The 15,696-nt window shown below is 42.5% G+C and overlaps 1 long non-coding RNA gene across 20 annotated transcripts in view; it reads right to left on the bottom strand.

Annotated features, from left to right (window-relative positions):
• The window catches only part of LOC112654405 (uncharacterized), a 231,175-nt gene that overhangs the window by 113,855 nt on the left and 101,624 nt on the right, over positions 1–15,696 (bottom strand). For 17 of the 20 annotated variants that reach the window (XR_004805121.2, XR_004805120.2, XR_003133008.3 and 14 more), the window contains 3 exons: positions 15,381–15,631; positions 14,884–15,041; positions 13,742–14,785 (listed from right to left, as the gene is read on the bottom strand). This is a non-coding gene — a long non-coding RNA (uncharacterized LOC112654405). Of the gene's footprint in view, positions 1–13,741; positions 14,786–14,883; positions 15,042–15,380; positions 15,632–15,696 lie in introns of those variants that run through there. The other 3 variants (XR_003133009.3, XR_004805119.2, XR_003132996.3) reach the window with 2 other exon arrangements.

Raw genomic sequence — 15,696 nt, 5'->3', positions numbered from 1 at the left:
TTCTAAGACTAGCACAGCTCCTATCACTTAGTAGGAACTCAGTGAATGCTTGTTTGGGGTAGCCTATCTGGGCCATCAGCCCCATAACAAATACGCTCCCTCCTGGAGAAGGCACGATAATCTAATTAGAGAGTCTACCCAGGGAACCTTACACAAGTCAAAAGTTGGATGTAGGTTGTAAAGGAAGGCCTGTGGGTGTCCCAGTGAATGAGGGAAAATAATGCAATATTTATATAACCAGTACTAACTGAATAGACTAGAAAAAATGAACTTGGAACAAAAAAGCCCTTCTCTGGCCAGTCTAGTCAATGTAAACACTATCCAAACCATCATTTAACCGGCCACCTGGAAATACCTAGCTTCCCAAAGGATGCATTGGCAGCCAAAACTGAAGAAATTTTCCATCATCAGTCGGTTCGTTGTTTTTTTTTTTATCTGTACAATGGCAAGAATAAAAAAGTCTGAATGTGATATGAAGTTCATATCTCATTATGCATTACATTTTAATTACAGAGAATGCTAAGTTAATGATGTGCAATTTTTGTGTAGGAATTGCTACTGTTATCAGTAAAACTACAACACTGAAATAAAATTATAGAAAAGGAAATATCACACCATTGTTTCTAAAGAATTTGCATTAAGCTCAGAGAGAGCAAATAATGAGGAATGAAAGGAGTCTTTGTTATTCAGCAATTTCTACAATCTGCCAAAATGTCAAATAATCCATTTAATCAATCAGAAAATTAAAGAATGTGGCAAACCTCAAGGTAGTTTGAGATTACAACTGTGCAAAGTATTTCGACTATAGCATGAATCTATGTCACAATAGCAATTACTTAATGACTCTTTTTTCTGTAACTTTGTTGATGTAAAAATGCAATTTAGGTTTCAAATTAATTGCAGCTGCGATCCTATTTGAATCTTGTATACTTGATTTGAGGATGTTTACACAAATTCTTTCAACTTCTGCTTAAATGAATCTCACGTTTATAGGAAAGCCACATCTATTAAAAAAGGAACTGTTGCTATGTTTTAGCCAAAAATTCAATTATAATCTTCAAGTCTTTCTTGGAATGTGGTAAGATCACAATCTGGAGAAGATTTGGGAGTTTTGAAAAGAAGCATGAAATATTCTGATAATTTAAGCTAGGGCGGGAAAACATTCATTCAAGTATTCAACAAATGTTAGTTCCGTCCATATATAGGCCCTCCTATGTAAGTGCTGGGGAAAAACAGGGGCGAGGCCAAAAACAGGCCTTTCTATTATGGAGCCTAAATTATCTTTGGGAATAAGAGCATTAATTAATTACCTAGTAAATAATTACAAACTGAGTCAAATCTCCTGAGAAAAAGAAACACTGGTGGGAATGTATAACAGATGAAACTGATCTAGACTGGGAAGTTGGGAAGGTGGCATAGGGGAGGAGAAGAATCTGGAGGTTGAATAGAAGTCCTTCCCTGGAAACAAGAAGGTGGAGTGGCAAGCTTGGAGAAGCTTCCAGACGGAGACAGCCATCAGTGTAAAGAGGCGCAAAAGAACTATCATGTTTGAAAGACTGAGGAACTGATGTAAACAGTGAACAGAGTGCATAGATCAACTGGGGATATGAGGTGGGAGTGGTAGACAGGGTCCAGACCCCACAGTACCTTGGAAGGCATGGTAATGACTGTTATTTATTCTAACAGCAAGTGGAAAACCCTTAAAGGATTTTAAGCAAGAGAGCAAGTTGACATGTGAGACTTGAATATGAAGAACTATGTCTGGCTGCACTGAGGCTGGAGGCCAAAGAGACTACAGAACAGAGAGGACATTGACCTTGAGTCGTGGCCATGGGGACAAAGGCAAGTGGACGTATTCAACAGATACATGTGACATACAACTTGAAATCGTTTAAAAACGGAATGAGAACTGAATCAAAGATTATTCCTGGATTTCTACTTTATGCAATGGATATTATTTGCTGACATAGGAAATTAGTGGAGTCCCAGGTTCAGGGCAGGAGATAACGGATATGTTTTGAACATAATGCAAGTGACATACCTTTGTAACATCCTAGTGGAGGTGTCTAGGAGGTAGTGACGTATTTGAATATATGTCATCTGGGAAGAAGTTATTGAAGCCATGGACTTAAAAAGACTTACTTAAGGGGAGAGGAGAAAAAGAGCCAGGTCTAAATCCTGAATAACTTTATATTAAGTGTGTGGGCAGAGATGGAAAAGCCAGCAAAGGAAATGAACCATAGCCAAAGACATATGAAGAAAAATAGGAAAATGTTGTCTCATAAGGTCAACAGAAGAGAATATACATTTTTAAAAGGTACTGATCAACAAGGTAGCTGGCCATGGAGAGGTCAGTAAAATGAGAAATGAAATAGTTCTTCAGATCCAGCTACATAGAAGCTACTGGTGAACTTAAGAGCTGTTTATGGCTATGAGTCATGAGGTTTAAGCAAACTGAAGTAAACTGGAAGCAAGCAGGAGGGGAGGCAAAGAAAACAGCGATTGTGGTCATTGTAACATCGGCCTCCACTTGTATCTTTCCTATGTTTCAGGCACAATTTTATTTATTTAAATTTTTTAATTTAAATTCAATTAACCAACATATAGTGCACCATTAGTTTCAGAAATAGAGTTCATAATTCATCGGTTGCATAAAAGACCCAGTGCTCATCACATCATGTGCCCTCCTTAATGCCCATCACCCAATTAATTACCCCTTGCTCTTATCCCCTCCCCTCCAGAGACCCTCAGTTTGCTTCCTAGAGTTAGGAGTCTCTCATGGTTTGTCTCCCTTTCTGATGACTCCCATTCAGTTTTCCCTCCCTTCCTCTATGATCCTCTGTGCTGTTTCTTATATTCCACAGAGGAGTGGAACCATATGATAATTATCTTTCTCTAACTGACTTAATTTGCTGAGCATAATACCCTCCAGTTCCAACCACATCACTGTAAATGGTAAGTATCCGTCCTTTCTGATGGCTGAGGAATATTCCAATGTATATATACCACAACTTCTTTATCCATTCATCTGTCAGTGGACATACGGGCTCTTACAGTTTGGCTATTGTGGATATTGCTGCTATGAACATTGGGGTGCAAGTGCCCCTATATTTGTATCTTTGGGATAGATATCTAGTAGTACATTGCTGGGTCATAGGGTAGCCCTATTTTTAACTTCTTGAGGAACCTCCACACTATTTTCCAGAGTGGCTGCACCAGCTTGCATTCCCACCAACAGTGTAAGAGGGTTCCTCTTTCATCAAGTACATTTGTTTTTAAATTGATTTAAATTTAAGTTTATTTGGTTTTAACCCTCAGAGGGAAGCCCCTGATATGTTTATGTGGTGATAGGAAAATGTACTTTTATCCCCTCGGAGAAGTGGAGAGATGGTTCCCAGTTGTATGTATCAGGAGAAATGGAGGTGCACCTCCCAATTGTGGTTCAGGGAGACACTGAACCCTGTACAGCTGGCCAAAGAGGGTCAGAATGGGAAATTTTTTTTGTAAAGTTATCTTTAGCCTAAGAATTCCTTTTAATTTTATGTGTGTGTCTGTGTGAGAGTAAAAGGAATGACCTTGAATCTTTAGTTAAGATGTGGAAATCATAATGGGAGAGTATCAGTATTTGTGTACTCTAGTTTTATGATATTTAGGAAGTTGTGGCCTCTCTCTCTAGGAGGCCTTCTCTGATTCCCCCAAGGACACATCCATGTATCCATCCAACCCTGGGCAGGCATTCTCATAGCACTCATCCTACTGATCACTTGTTCAGTCTGGGTCATCCCCCCTGCCATTAGGCTCCACTGAGAACTGTGCCTGTATTGTTCTTGGCACTATCCCCAGCCCCTGGCACAGGGCTTGGCACGTGAACCAGTGAATGAACTTAAAATCTCCACATTAAGTTTCAAGTGAAATTATGTTTTTGCCATTTTGTGTTAATTTCCAACTTAACAACCCTCGAGATGCTACGTTTCCAAAGTACGTAGTTCACCAAGGCATTTCTGCTCATGCATAGCTGGAGCTGAGCTTCAAAACAACTTGAAATGAGAAGGATGGAAATTATACCCAGATTTCAGATGAGGAATTTCAGCTTCAAGAGAGGAAATGAATGTCTCATGGTCACAGCATCTAGCCAGGGGCAGCGATGGGAACTCTGACTGTAATTCTACTCTCATGTTCTCCAACTGTTATTGGACAGCATGCTCTGTATTCTATTATCAAAAGCTTGCAGGGGTTGCAAAAGGATGGCTGGGTCACTTTGAAATACCTACTTCTTTCTTCTTGCTGTCACCTGCTCTAGTAGAATTAGGATATAGACCCTCCCACAATCGCACTATTTGCACAAGAAAGTGGGGAAGGTCTAGAAAATGTCCCCAAGGGGGCCGAGTGATCCTTGATGCTTTGTTTCCCTTGTGGGAGGCAGGAAGATTACCACTCAGGTACTCATAGGACATTCTGCCCCTATAGGGCCATCCCTGCTTTTTTTAGCATCATTCTGATCTTTAAGCTAGAATTACGGGAAAATGTTGGCCAACAGCAGACAGAAAAAAATCAGCTATGGGAGCTGTGATTGGGGGACCCAAGGCCTCTCTTTCCTGGGCAAATTAGCCATTAGAGGAAATAAGGAAATGGGTGAGTGTGTGTGTGTGTGTGTGTGTGTGTGTGTGTAGAGGTGGTGTGGTGGTGGTATTGGACACTCATTGCGATCTCAAACCTCTAAGAAGTAGGAGTAAAAGAATCATGTTGTATCACTATATACAAAACACAGAAGGAGGGTTTGGAGCTAAGAGACAATATGTTAATAACTAGCACACCTAGTAGGAGTCATGCCCCAGGTCTGAGGACTGACACTGGGGGCATAACGAGAATCCTGTGAGAAGCAGCCTGGTGAATCACAATTTTCAGTCTCTCAGTTTCCAAACATGAAAAATAGAAATGAGGATAAACTCTTCCTGGTGAGATTGTTGAGAGGATTAATCAAGATGATGTACATTGAAGACATGGTTGGAAGACAGGTTTTTGGTGGATTACTGTTTTCTTAGTTCCTAGGCACCTCGGAGAAGGACAGAGTATAGAAATGAAGTGAGGAGGGAAGAGGCCATCGGTGTCTTAAGAGAAGGCTATTTCTAGACTTGAGAGGGTAGACCTGCTGACAGATGTTGAGGGTACACCTGGCTTTAAAGATTTGGATTTGATAAAACTGAGAAAAAATATTTACTGAAATTATTTTCTACAATCTCGTAAGAAGGGGCCACAACTAGAAAATACATATTCAAAGTAAAAAAAGTTGCAAAATCATGTATATTGTTTGCACAGCCTGGTTTTTTTCAGGTGAGCCTCACTACTTCCTGCCCTTTAACAAATCTGTTCCCCTGAAACAAATGGATTCACCCATATGTACACATCTGCCCCATTCAACTATGGTGAACAACTGTTCAACTCAGTCATGCTAGTTCCCTTGGGAGGTCTCCCGTCAATTGAGTTATTTACTTCACCTGGGCTCTTACATTTTCTTTAGAGCCATTAAAGCCTATCGGTAAATAACAGTGTATTCTCCATAAGCCATTTGGAATTTCAGACTTCCTGAATTTAGTGTAGGCACCCAGGGTAAGACATATATTTGTATACTAATGCTTTTTATCAGGTCACAGTGTCCTATTTAAGCTATCAACTGATTCACCCCTCAAGATGTGTTGGGAAATAGAGCTCTGTTCATTGTTCTTGTTTACCATGGATGTTAACCAGTTTGATCTTTAGCTCTGGCATTCTCGTAACAATTCAACTTATGAATGAGGTGTGAACACCTTATCTGAAATCTTATGAAAGCATATACATGGAAGAAAAAATATGTGGGGCCAGTTTTGAGGATTTCAAAGGAAAGGCAATATAGGATTCCAAAGTTTTTCATTAGTGTACATTTCTCTACTGAGAAATGGGAGACCATGTGTGTTTATCCATGAAGACAGATGTCTTCAAAGGTGTATAGATTTTTACAAATGTATATGCTGATTTGAATAGTCATTCCCACAAAATCTCCAAATGACAATTTTGTGCTAGCTTCAGAGAAGCACACGATCTTTTTCTTTGGTAAAAAGACCAGCAATCTAATTATTTTTACTTATATTTAAAGAAGTGCAATGAATGCTACTAGTTTCTTGGTTGGATTGTAACTTTATGAAATTCAGAAAGAAGATAAATGAGAAGGAGCCAGATTGTGCAAGAGAGACTAAGACAAATAAAAGATTCCAGAACAAGTTAACACAGCAAGTGGAACAGGTAGTTCAACTTAAAAGTTACATCCTACGCACTACAAATAGAGCTAATCTCTCAACATCAAGAGATACTCTTGTGGACATTCTGACATTCATTTTAATAAGGAACAGGTAGGCTCTCATAGGTAAGAGCATGGTGTACTCTGATTCCTACTAGCTGACTCATGGTTTTTAAATATTTTCAGGTGTTGACTTGAGTGCAGTGCTGAGTCCCTCAGTCCTAGACTTGCTAGCCTTGCTTGCAACCAGCAGAATGATCTTGGAACTTCATTTCCTCATATGTAGAATAGGGGAATTAAAGAATATGACTTCTGACTTCCATTTCTAAAATAATTCATCTGATCATAGAAATTAAAGTTGAAAAAGGAAATAGCACAGTTTGATACTCCGGGAAAGAATAGGCAAAAGACACCAAAAGAGCAAGGGGATATAGTTAACTTGGTGAAACAGCATTAATACCAATTTTAAGAAGTCTCAAGCTGTAAGTTTCTGACATCTCCTTTCTAATAGGAATGTGGACTGGTACATCATGCCTGGAAAGCAATTTGGGAATATATATGAGGAACTATAAAAATGCCCATAAACTACAGTCATTCCACAATTAAGAAATTTATCCTAAGTAAGAATTGGCATAAAAGTGATAGGTGAAAATGCACGTCACAGTACTCTAACAGGGGAAAACTGGAAAAACAAAGCCATATGTCTTACAAGAATATAATGCTTAAAAAAAAAAAAAAGAATATAATGCTTAAAGCATGGTTAATTCAAATAGTGAGAAATATCAGTGATTCTTTCTTGTTGTGATATATGATGCCACTATCTTAACACAGAGATGCCAGGAAGTGCCAGATTAAGTGTTACTTCACTCAACAAATATTTGAGTGCCTGCTATGTACAATTCTAGGCTCTGTGGGTAAAGTGGTCCTGGCCTCCTGTAGCTGATTTTCTAGTGTGAAAAAATAATCAATCAATATTTTAAAAGCAGGTAAATATGTAGTACATCAGATGATGAAAAGTGTCATCTGTCGAGAAAGATGAATAAGGGTAAGGTGGTGGGTGTCTGCAGGAGGAGGGGACTTATTTTATATAGGATGGTCATGGCAGGTCTCACTGATAAGGAGACTCTGGGGCAGAGACCCGAGGTGGTGAGAAGTGAGATATGTAATATCCAAAAAGAGTGTTCTGGGTAGAGAGAACAGCAATTCTAAAGACTGTGAAGTAGAAGCAACTCGGTACATTCATGAAATACCTCAAAGTCAGTGGGGCTGGACTGGATGAATGAGGGACAGGAGATGAGACTAGAAAGTGGGGGTGAGTATAGGCCATATGGGCCTTGTGGGTGATAGCCAAGACTTTGAACTTAATTAAGCAAGGAATTAAGTCATCAATATATTTTGAGCCTTTCTTTTGTAATCTAATTTTAGGTGACCAGTATGTTGCTTACATATTCTCTACTAAAACATACTCCCAGAATATTTATAAATCTCTTGGCTAGAAAGCATTTATTCTTAGTGCCTAATTAAACACATAAAAGAGGAAAAAAAAAACAAACCCGATGGAATGAAAGAATGAAACATGGCTGATATTATTATCTTAAGCCAACCAATTTATGTTATATTCTTGATAAGGACTGAAGGTGGAAATAAAGGTAAGAGGGGCCTGGCATCAGTGGCCTGCATCCCCAGATCATCATATGTCTTGGTGTCTGCTTTATGAAAGGTTGTGAGGAGAAGAGCCATTCGGTAAAATCATGAGAGATTTTCTTAAATCCCATTCCACTCCACCCTTGGACTATCAATGTTTCAGATCCAAAGAGAGTCTAATCTAGAAGAACAGGGTCTGGGGCAGCTCTTTCTGGCATAGCTACCCTTGGGAAATCTGATTGCAAGAATGGGTTTGGAGATGGTCATGACTATCTGAAGCTCATGACCAAGAGGGTCATGTTATGTGGTGCTCACTGAGATTCAGGGCTCTGGTCCATGTAGACCCCACTGTGATCCAGAGCTGTTGGTTGGATCTCCCCCCAAGTCATGCCTTAATGGTGTGTAACCCATGAGAGTGACTGTGGTGCTAACGGTAGGCAAGTGAGTGTGTGGGCCAGACTGAAACCATTCCCACTCGGGCAAAGACACTTCAGAGGACACATCGTCTCCTTGGTGAGACCCAAATTGTGACAAAAAGATCAGGCTCTGCTATTTGAACCATGGCTTCAGAGTACCTGGGACCATCCGAAAAATGAGAGAAGGATTCTGAACTCTTTATTTCATCTTCTCTGGGAGGCTCACAATTCCAATAATTGTAACATTTTGGGATTTGAATGTGTAAGACAATCTGACTTTTCTCAACCTGCCCAATCCCAGATTCCGTGCATGCTATCCTCTGTCGAGTAAGGTGATGTTGGTGGTGAAAGCTCGCATCTTCCACTTGCGTCGTGACCACTGGCAAGACGGAGATGGACTCATTCACTTGAGGAGTGAGATCCCTTTTTACTGCAGCATTCTGTTCCACTGGCCAACATACCTATATGCACTTTACCCAGGCATACGAAGAGATTTGCTGCCAACCAATAACCCTGAAGAGACCAGTGGCAGGCTCACTATCCAGAGCTGTTGGGGGATGCTGAGCCCTTCTCAAAGGCAGCCACTAATGCACAAGAGGCCTCATAATTCCAGCAAGTACTAGAGTTTCAATACAAGAATAAAGGAGGGGAGAAACTGAGCGAACACATGTCCATCCTGGAAATCATGGGCATCTTGGCAACTTGGACTCATCGTGCCCCCATGGGTGATACTAATTGCAGCCCACTGAGACTCAGCAGTGATTAATTCATCTAAGCAAGTGTGTCCATTAAAATCTATGATCTGCTTTTAACAGTCCTTGTGAAGATATTTAAAAGTAAATATGTTCTCCGGGGTAGAATACTTTATAGGCCAGAAAAATTTTCCAAGAACCACTCATTTGAGCTTCTCATAAATTCCTTGATGAATTGATATTTAAATCCTTGACTCTTGCCCATGAAAATCTGGCTGTTTTCAACCCTCACATGGATCTTACTCTGATTCTAGGGAACTTTTCCTGCTCTGGATCCCTATCGTAATTCTGGATACACCGTTCACTACATGCCATCTTGAATGACTAGTAATGTTGACCCCCCCCCTACAGAATTAAGCTCTCCTTCTTGCAGTTCACCTTTAACTGTGTATGTGTGTCAGCTATTCTCTATTTCCCTAACCGTACAATAAACTTCTTAAGGTGATATGGCCTTCTACTTCTGTATTTGCTTCCATCTTCCTCCTTCCTTTCTTTCTCATTCATTTATTCACAAACATCTGAAGAGTTACCTAATGTCTTTAAGCATCAGGGACATGACGGGGTTCTGGATAGGTAGAGGTAAGCATGAGGTTTAAAGAATAAATTCGGGGCGTGTGGGTGGTTCAGTCAGTTAAGCATGAGACTCCTGATTTTGGCTTAGATCATGATCTTGGGGTCATGAGATCAAGCTCCATGGAGGGGTCTGCCCTGGGCATGGAGCCTGCTTAAAATCCTCTCTCTCCCTCTCCCACTGCCACTCCTCCTTTTCTAAAAATAAATAAATAGGTGGGTGGCTATTGGGTGGCTCAGTCAGTCAAGCAGCCAACTCTTGGTTTCAGCTCAGGTCATGATCTCATGGGTCATGAGCCTGAGCCCCATGTAGGGCTGCAAGGTCAGCAGGGAGCCTGCTTGAGATTCTCTCCCTCTGCCCCTCCCGCCAACGCACACACAATCTCTCTCTCTAAACAAATCTTCATAAATAAGTAGATAAATAAATTTAATTATAATAAAATAACTCTGGATACAGATATGGGGTCACTGACTTTCACTATCTTTTATTTTTTACAGCAGTACACTTATACCATTGTGTAATTTTTTTTAAAGTTTCAGCATTTGTGTACTTGTGTGGTGCTTTTCTTCATTCACAAATATTCTATAGACCTTAGTGATAAAGTCAAATGATAACTCCTCTGTGTTTAGAAGTTAAACCAGCACCAAAGTTACAACTGAACTGACAAATCTCCCCAAGTGCATTGATATGCAAATGTAGGGAGGCTATGGCTCAGCCTTGCCAGTGGGCAGTTTCTGCAGAAAAGGCAGCATTTATCTTACTGGGGCAGCCCAGACATTTTCAGAGCACAAGCTAAAATCCCATTGTGTGGAGGAAACAGAGAGGCAAAAGATAACAAAAATAATCTTTATTAGAATTCTCATTGAAAAAAATACAGAACACCAGTAAAAAGGGTCAACAGTCAGAATGAAAACAGTTCGAGGAAAAATATATATACAGAAAAAAAAGAACAGTGAAATAAGTCAGTCATGAACATTAAAACGGTTCATTTAAAAAAAAAGAAAGAAGAAAGAAAGAGAGAAAGAGAGAGAAAGAAAGAAGAAAGAAAGAAAGAAAGAAAGAAAGAAAGAAAGAAAGAAAGAAAGAAAAGAAAGAAAGGAAACTATGAATCCAACCAAGACATTTAAGCCACATATGGAAAGGAGCTGCAACTCGACATTCTAGAAGAACTGTTTTCTCTCTCAGAGATAATATTTTTAGACCAATGTCTAAAGGGAGGAGAGGATGTGAGATAGGGAGAGAGGGGAAAGGGAGAGGAAAGAAAGGGGGGAAAACAGAACAACTTATATCTCATGGGCCTTTTTTGCAACACGTTCAGTAATGTGCTACTAGGTCCTGTGTGCATGACTTCAGTTAATCCTTACAGCGGCCCTGCGAGGCGTACTACAAGAGGTTCACAGAGGTTACATAACTTGCCCCAGGGCTCAAAGTTGAAGGGGCTGAGAGAGGAGAACCCAACGCCACCCCATAGCCCTCCTCCTTTCCTCTGACAGCAGGTGCTTCTCTACCACGCTACACCTGGACACCGGACAGGCCTTAGTGGACTGCTGCATCTGAGGCGGTGTCGATCTAGCCCATGAAACGTATACCTTTTTTGGAGCTTGGGAGTAGAGCAATCTGGACCACATTTCCAAGAGGGCACGTCTGATTTGACTATTTCTTCTTTGTTTCAGAATAGAGAACACCACAGGAGAAAGAAGCCATAGGAGGACCGACCACTACCTACCAGGCTGGCAGGCTATCAACAGTTCTCCTAGGGTGCACTGGTTCATCGAAGACGGAGAAAAATGTATGATAAACAGAAACATGCGACACCGAATGTGCATGTCAATCGATGATCACGAAGATGAATCAACTCTCATAACCTAGATTCCTTAGCTGTCATAAACCCAAGGATAAAGAGACTCAAACACCAAGCATGTAGCAGAGCTAGACGCTAAGTCAGTGCTCCATCACATTCACAGCTGCACAGGCTAACGTTTTCTATCCTGATGGCCCCTTCTTAGTTGATGATTTTTCACAATGTATTTCATGGCTTCCATCCCTACATGAGACTTTATTACTATCACATAGGAATAAAAAGCCATAAAGCACTAGAGTGAATTTATCTTGGTCGGATGCAAAACTTATTTTCTTCACATGACTTCACAACCATTTCAAAGCTAACCAATCATTTCATGCTACATTAAGGAACATTTTAAACTACACATAAGTGACAGGAAGCACACTTAAATTGTGACATCACAAATTAACAAGGTGTTATCCTTCAACGACATTCTTAGCTACAAGGACCAGGAAACAAGACCAGAGACACTCAGCAACACTCAACCATTGAATTCACTGAAAACAAAGGACACTGGGAAGAATTCCTGGAGAAAAGCTCATCACTTTGACATTGGACTTGGAAACACAGGAGGAAAGACGGAAGACAGACAAATCACTGATACGAACTGAAACCAGGGGATTTCATTCAAACCTCTTGCTTCACTTTCTTCCTCGGGAAGCTTTCTTACCGGCCCACTGCCAGCATTCAGACCTTTCATTCTGGAGCAGGTGGACAGAGGGGGGACCTTAGCACCTGCTTAGCCTAAGTCAGCATTAAGCCTTCTACACCTAAATAACAAAAAAGAAGAGAGAGAGAGAAAGAGAGAGAGAGAGAGAGAGAGAGAGAGAGAAACCCTACAGCTTGCTAAGAGACCATGAGTGCTAAAAGCTCATCTGCAGACCTCCATGGAGGCTGACACCCCCCCCCCCCCCACATCTGTAGAAGCCAATATCTATGCCAGAAACAATCCGGTGTACTACAGCTCTCAGTGATCTAAATAACTCAGGCCCAGGGCCCCAGAACATTCTTTATGCTGCATTAAAGTGACACTACTCTTGGAGTTGTTGATGCACTTTTAAGTGACCACACTGAAACTAGTTCCCTGTGACCACTAATAACTCAATGCCCTAAGTTTCGATGGATTCGCTGGCCTTTCCAAACTAGGCCTGGAATGCCTATTTACCAACTCCTAAAACAATGTCCCAGACTAATAAGCACTGCCCTTTGCTTTTTCTTTTCTTTTTTTTTTAATATTGTATTATTCAAAGTCAAATAAAAGAAACAAGAACCCGAGTTTCTCGTGAGGGGTAAAGTCTAGGCAAGCTATTTCCACCTGGAGGTTACTGTAATGAAATCTTGGTGTATGTGAATCACAGGGAGGAGACTGGAAATAGTTAAATGAAAGGAAGTGCATACATAAATTCAATTATCATGCATGAAACATGCAAATGATGTAAGCACTGCATCTGAAACTCTACTTTATATTCATTAATCTCAGGTTGCACTTTTGAAGGAGAAAGACATGCTAATTGGGTCCAGATTAATGCACTCCCAAACCTCTCCAATTTGTTTTTAGGTGAGGGTTAAATGATATGTATTAAAATAAACACAGCTGCTCATGTGCCTCCACCTTCCACCTCCCCCACTCCACCTCTACCTCTGCCCCCAGCTGCCTCCCCTCCCCTGCCTCACCCACCCAGCTGCCTCCCCTCCCCTGCCACAGCCCACTCCAGCTGCCTCCCCTCCCCTGCCACACCTCTTTTCCTGTAGGAAGAGGGATGAAAAAGCCCCGACATCTTCCTTTTGAAAAGATACAGGACGAACAAGCCTGTCTCTTAGCCTTTTCTAGTCTTTCTCTTTCCCTACAAGCCACCAAAGTGCAGGAAGAGCATGGATGGAAGATGCCAGACTGCGACATCCGGACCGTGCACAGGTGGGCAAGCCATCTAGCACTGCCATGGTCAGCGGGTTCTTTCTACAAGCTTGGGCCTGAGGCCTCGGACCAGCATGTACTGAAGGGTAGTTTCCAGGTGTCCCCGCAGAGGCTTGACTTGAAGCCAAACCTGCTGCAGGTCGATAGGACGATCCTGGGACTCGAGGTTTCTGGTTGCTGTCCTTCCTCTGGGGCTCGCCGGGCTAGCAGAGCCTGGCCTACAGCACAGGGCACTCAAAGGGTCTTTGTAAAGGATCCCTTGCTTTCCCTCTTCCTCCTCCTTCCTGGCAAAATTATGCTTAAAAGAAGGACATTATTTACATATTGACTTCTTGGTTTGTTGGTTTATTTGTACTTGTTGGAAACATTAGTTTGGGACGCAAGGGAATAACACATCTTGGGGAAAATCATATCTTGTGAATAAGGACACTTTTAAAATAGTAAGACATCCACTGTGTGTGTGTGTGTGTGTGTGTGTGTGTGTGTTTCTTAGTTTCTTGGACCCAGTCTTGAGAGAAAATAAAACAAAAGAAGAGGAGCTGCGGCCTACTGGGGATGGACCTGGCCACGAAGGGTCCTCTCCGAAGGAGCGGCCACCAAGGAGTTAAAGGGGGGGGGGGGGGAGACAAGAAGCCTCCAGACTCATTTCACACTGAAAGTGATGTTTAATTTGAATCCTGCTCTTCCCAAAGGGAAAAGGTTCGTCTCATCAGCAGGCTCATATCCTCCTCCCCCTCCTCCTTTCAGATGAATTGAAAATTCAGATTGACCATTCATCACGATGTGACACGTTCTTTTTGTCCCGGGCCAAAAATCAAATGAGAGCCTGGGGCCTGGGACCACATCTGAGCAGGCGCTGGCTGGCCAAACCTCCCCGACCGACCGACGGACCAACCGACCGGGGGGAGGGACGTGCACGAGGGATTGAAGACAGGAACGGGGGCACAGACGTACACAGACACGGGAGTGGACGTGCACTCACAGCGGGACACACAGACACACAGAGCGACCGCCCGAATCGCCTTCTGCCTATTTGCGAACGTAGGGTTAGTCTCGGGAAGTAACAACCGGGAACCTGTGCACCTGCCGGCGGCTGCTGCGAGCGCCCTTCGGCGAGCCCCTGCGCTCCGGGCCGCGGGCTCCTGCGAGGGAGCGTGATTCTCCTAAGCGAAGCCTCCGTGGGCTGCAGACGTCCCGGCGTGGAGCCCGACCCGCAGCCCGACCCGCAGCCCGACCCGCAGCCCGACCCGCAGCCAGGCGCTGGCTCCACTCGCGCATCTTCCGCTGGCCCCGTGGGCAGTTCGTTTCCCGTGATGAGAAGTGAGCCTGCACCTCCTTGGGCCCCGGCCCGGCCAGGCGGGGGTGTCCAGCACCTAAAACGGTGTTTTCGGAGGCAAACTTTTTAGGGATCTTCACGGAAACCTATTCCCAGACCGAACCATGCAGCCGACGGAGGAAATGGGCTGTTTACCTTGGAACAGAACAGGCAGGCTCCTCTCCGCGCAGGAATCCCCGCGGCCTTGCTGAACGTCGTCCAGAAGCGCCTGGGCTCCTTGGGCTTCCCGGCATCTGAGGCGGCGAGATAACCCTCGAGCGCGGCCTCCTTCCCGGCCGCCCGGTATTAGCCTCCTGGTGGGCGAGATAGAATACAGCGAATGTAATAACCGCTCTCCACACAACGGGCTCGCTCGCTCTTTTAAATTGAAAATCCCCTTATTACAAAACAAGGGGTGTTCTTTTTCTTCCACCTTTAAGTAGGACTGCCACATTCATTGCTTTTTACAAAAACGCAGCTGCTTTTTAAGCTACAGATAAATAGAATCTGCTAGGCGGTAATTCGACTCAGTCTGAATGCATTATTTTCTAAGACACTTCGGCGAGGGGCTTTTTATTATAAATTGGAATGGACGAGGAAAGTCCTTTTCTCTTCTAATTATGAATGTGTTTTGTTCCCTACTATTAACCCACAATGGCAGATTGATCTTCTTCTGCTTCTCCTTCTTCTTCCTCTTCTTCTCTTTCTGCAGCCAGTTCAATAAATCAACATATTTCCTTTTTTATTTTTCTTTCCGGAAAATTAGAGAGGGCCGATGATTAAGTCTTCATGGACTCCAATGACAAAAATAAAAATAGCACAAGGAATAGGCAAACGCTGTAACCACAAACAGAGACAACGAAGGGGCCCTCCGACGTCCAAGGTGACGAGTTCTGTTCCGACACTGAAAGTTAAGATAAAGGGGATTTACTTGTTCATTTCATTTTAATTAATGTAATTTTAAACAAA

The sequence above is a fragment of the Canis lupus genome, chromosome 15 (genome assembly GCF_003254725.2).
Source record: "Canis lupus dingo isolate Sandy chromosome 15, ASM325472v2, whole genome shotgun sequence".
Classification (NCBI taxonomy): Eukaryota; Metazoa; Chordata; class Mammalia; order Carnivora; family Canidae; genus Canis; species Canis lupus.
Note: the sequence above shows the minus strand (reverse complement) of the source record. Positions and strands in the feature narration are given on the sequence as shown.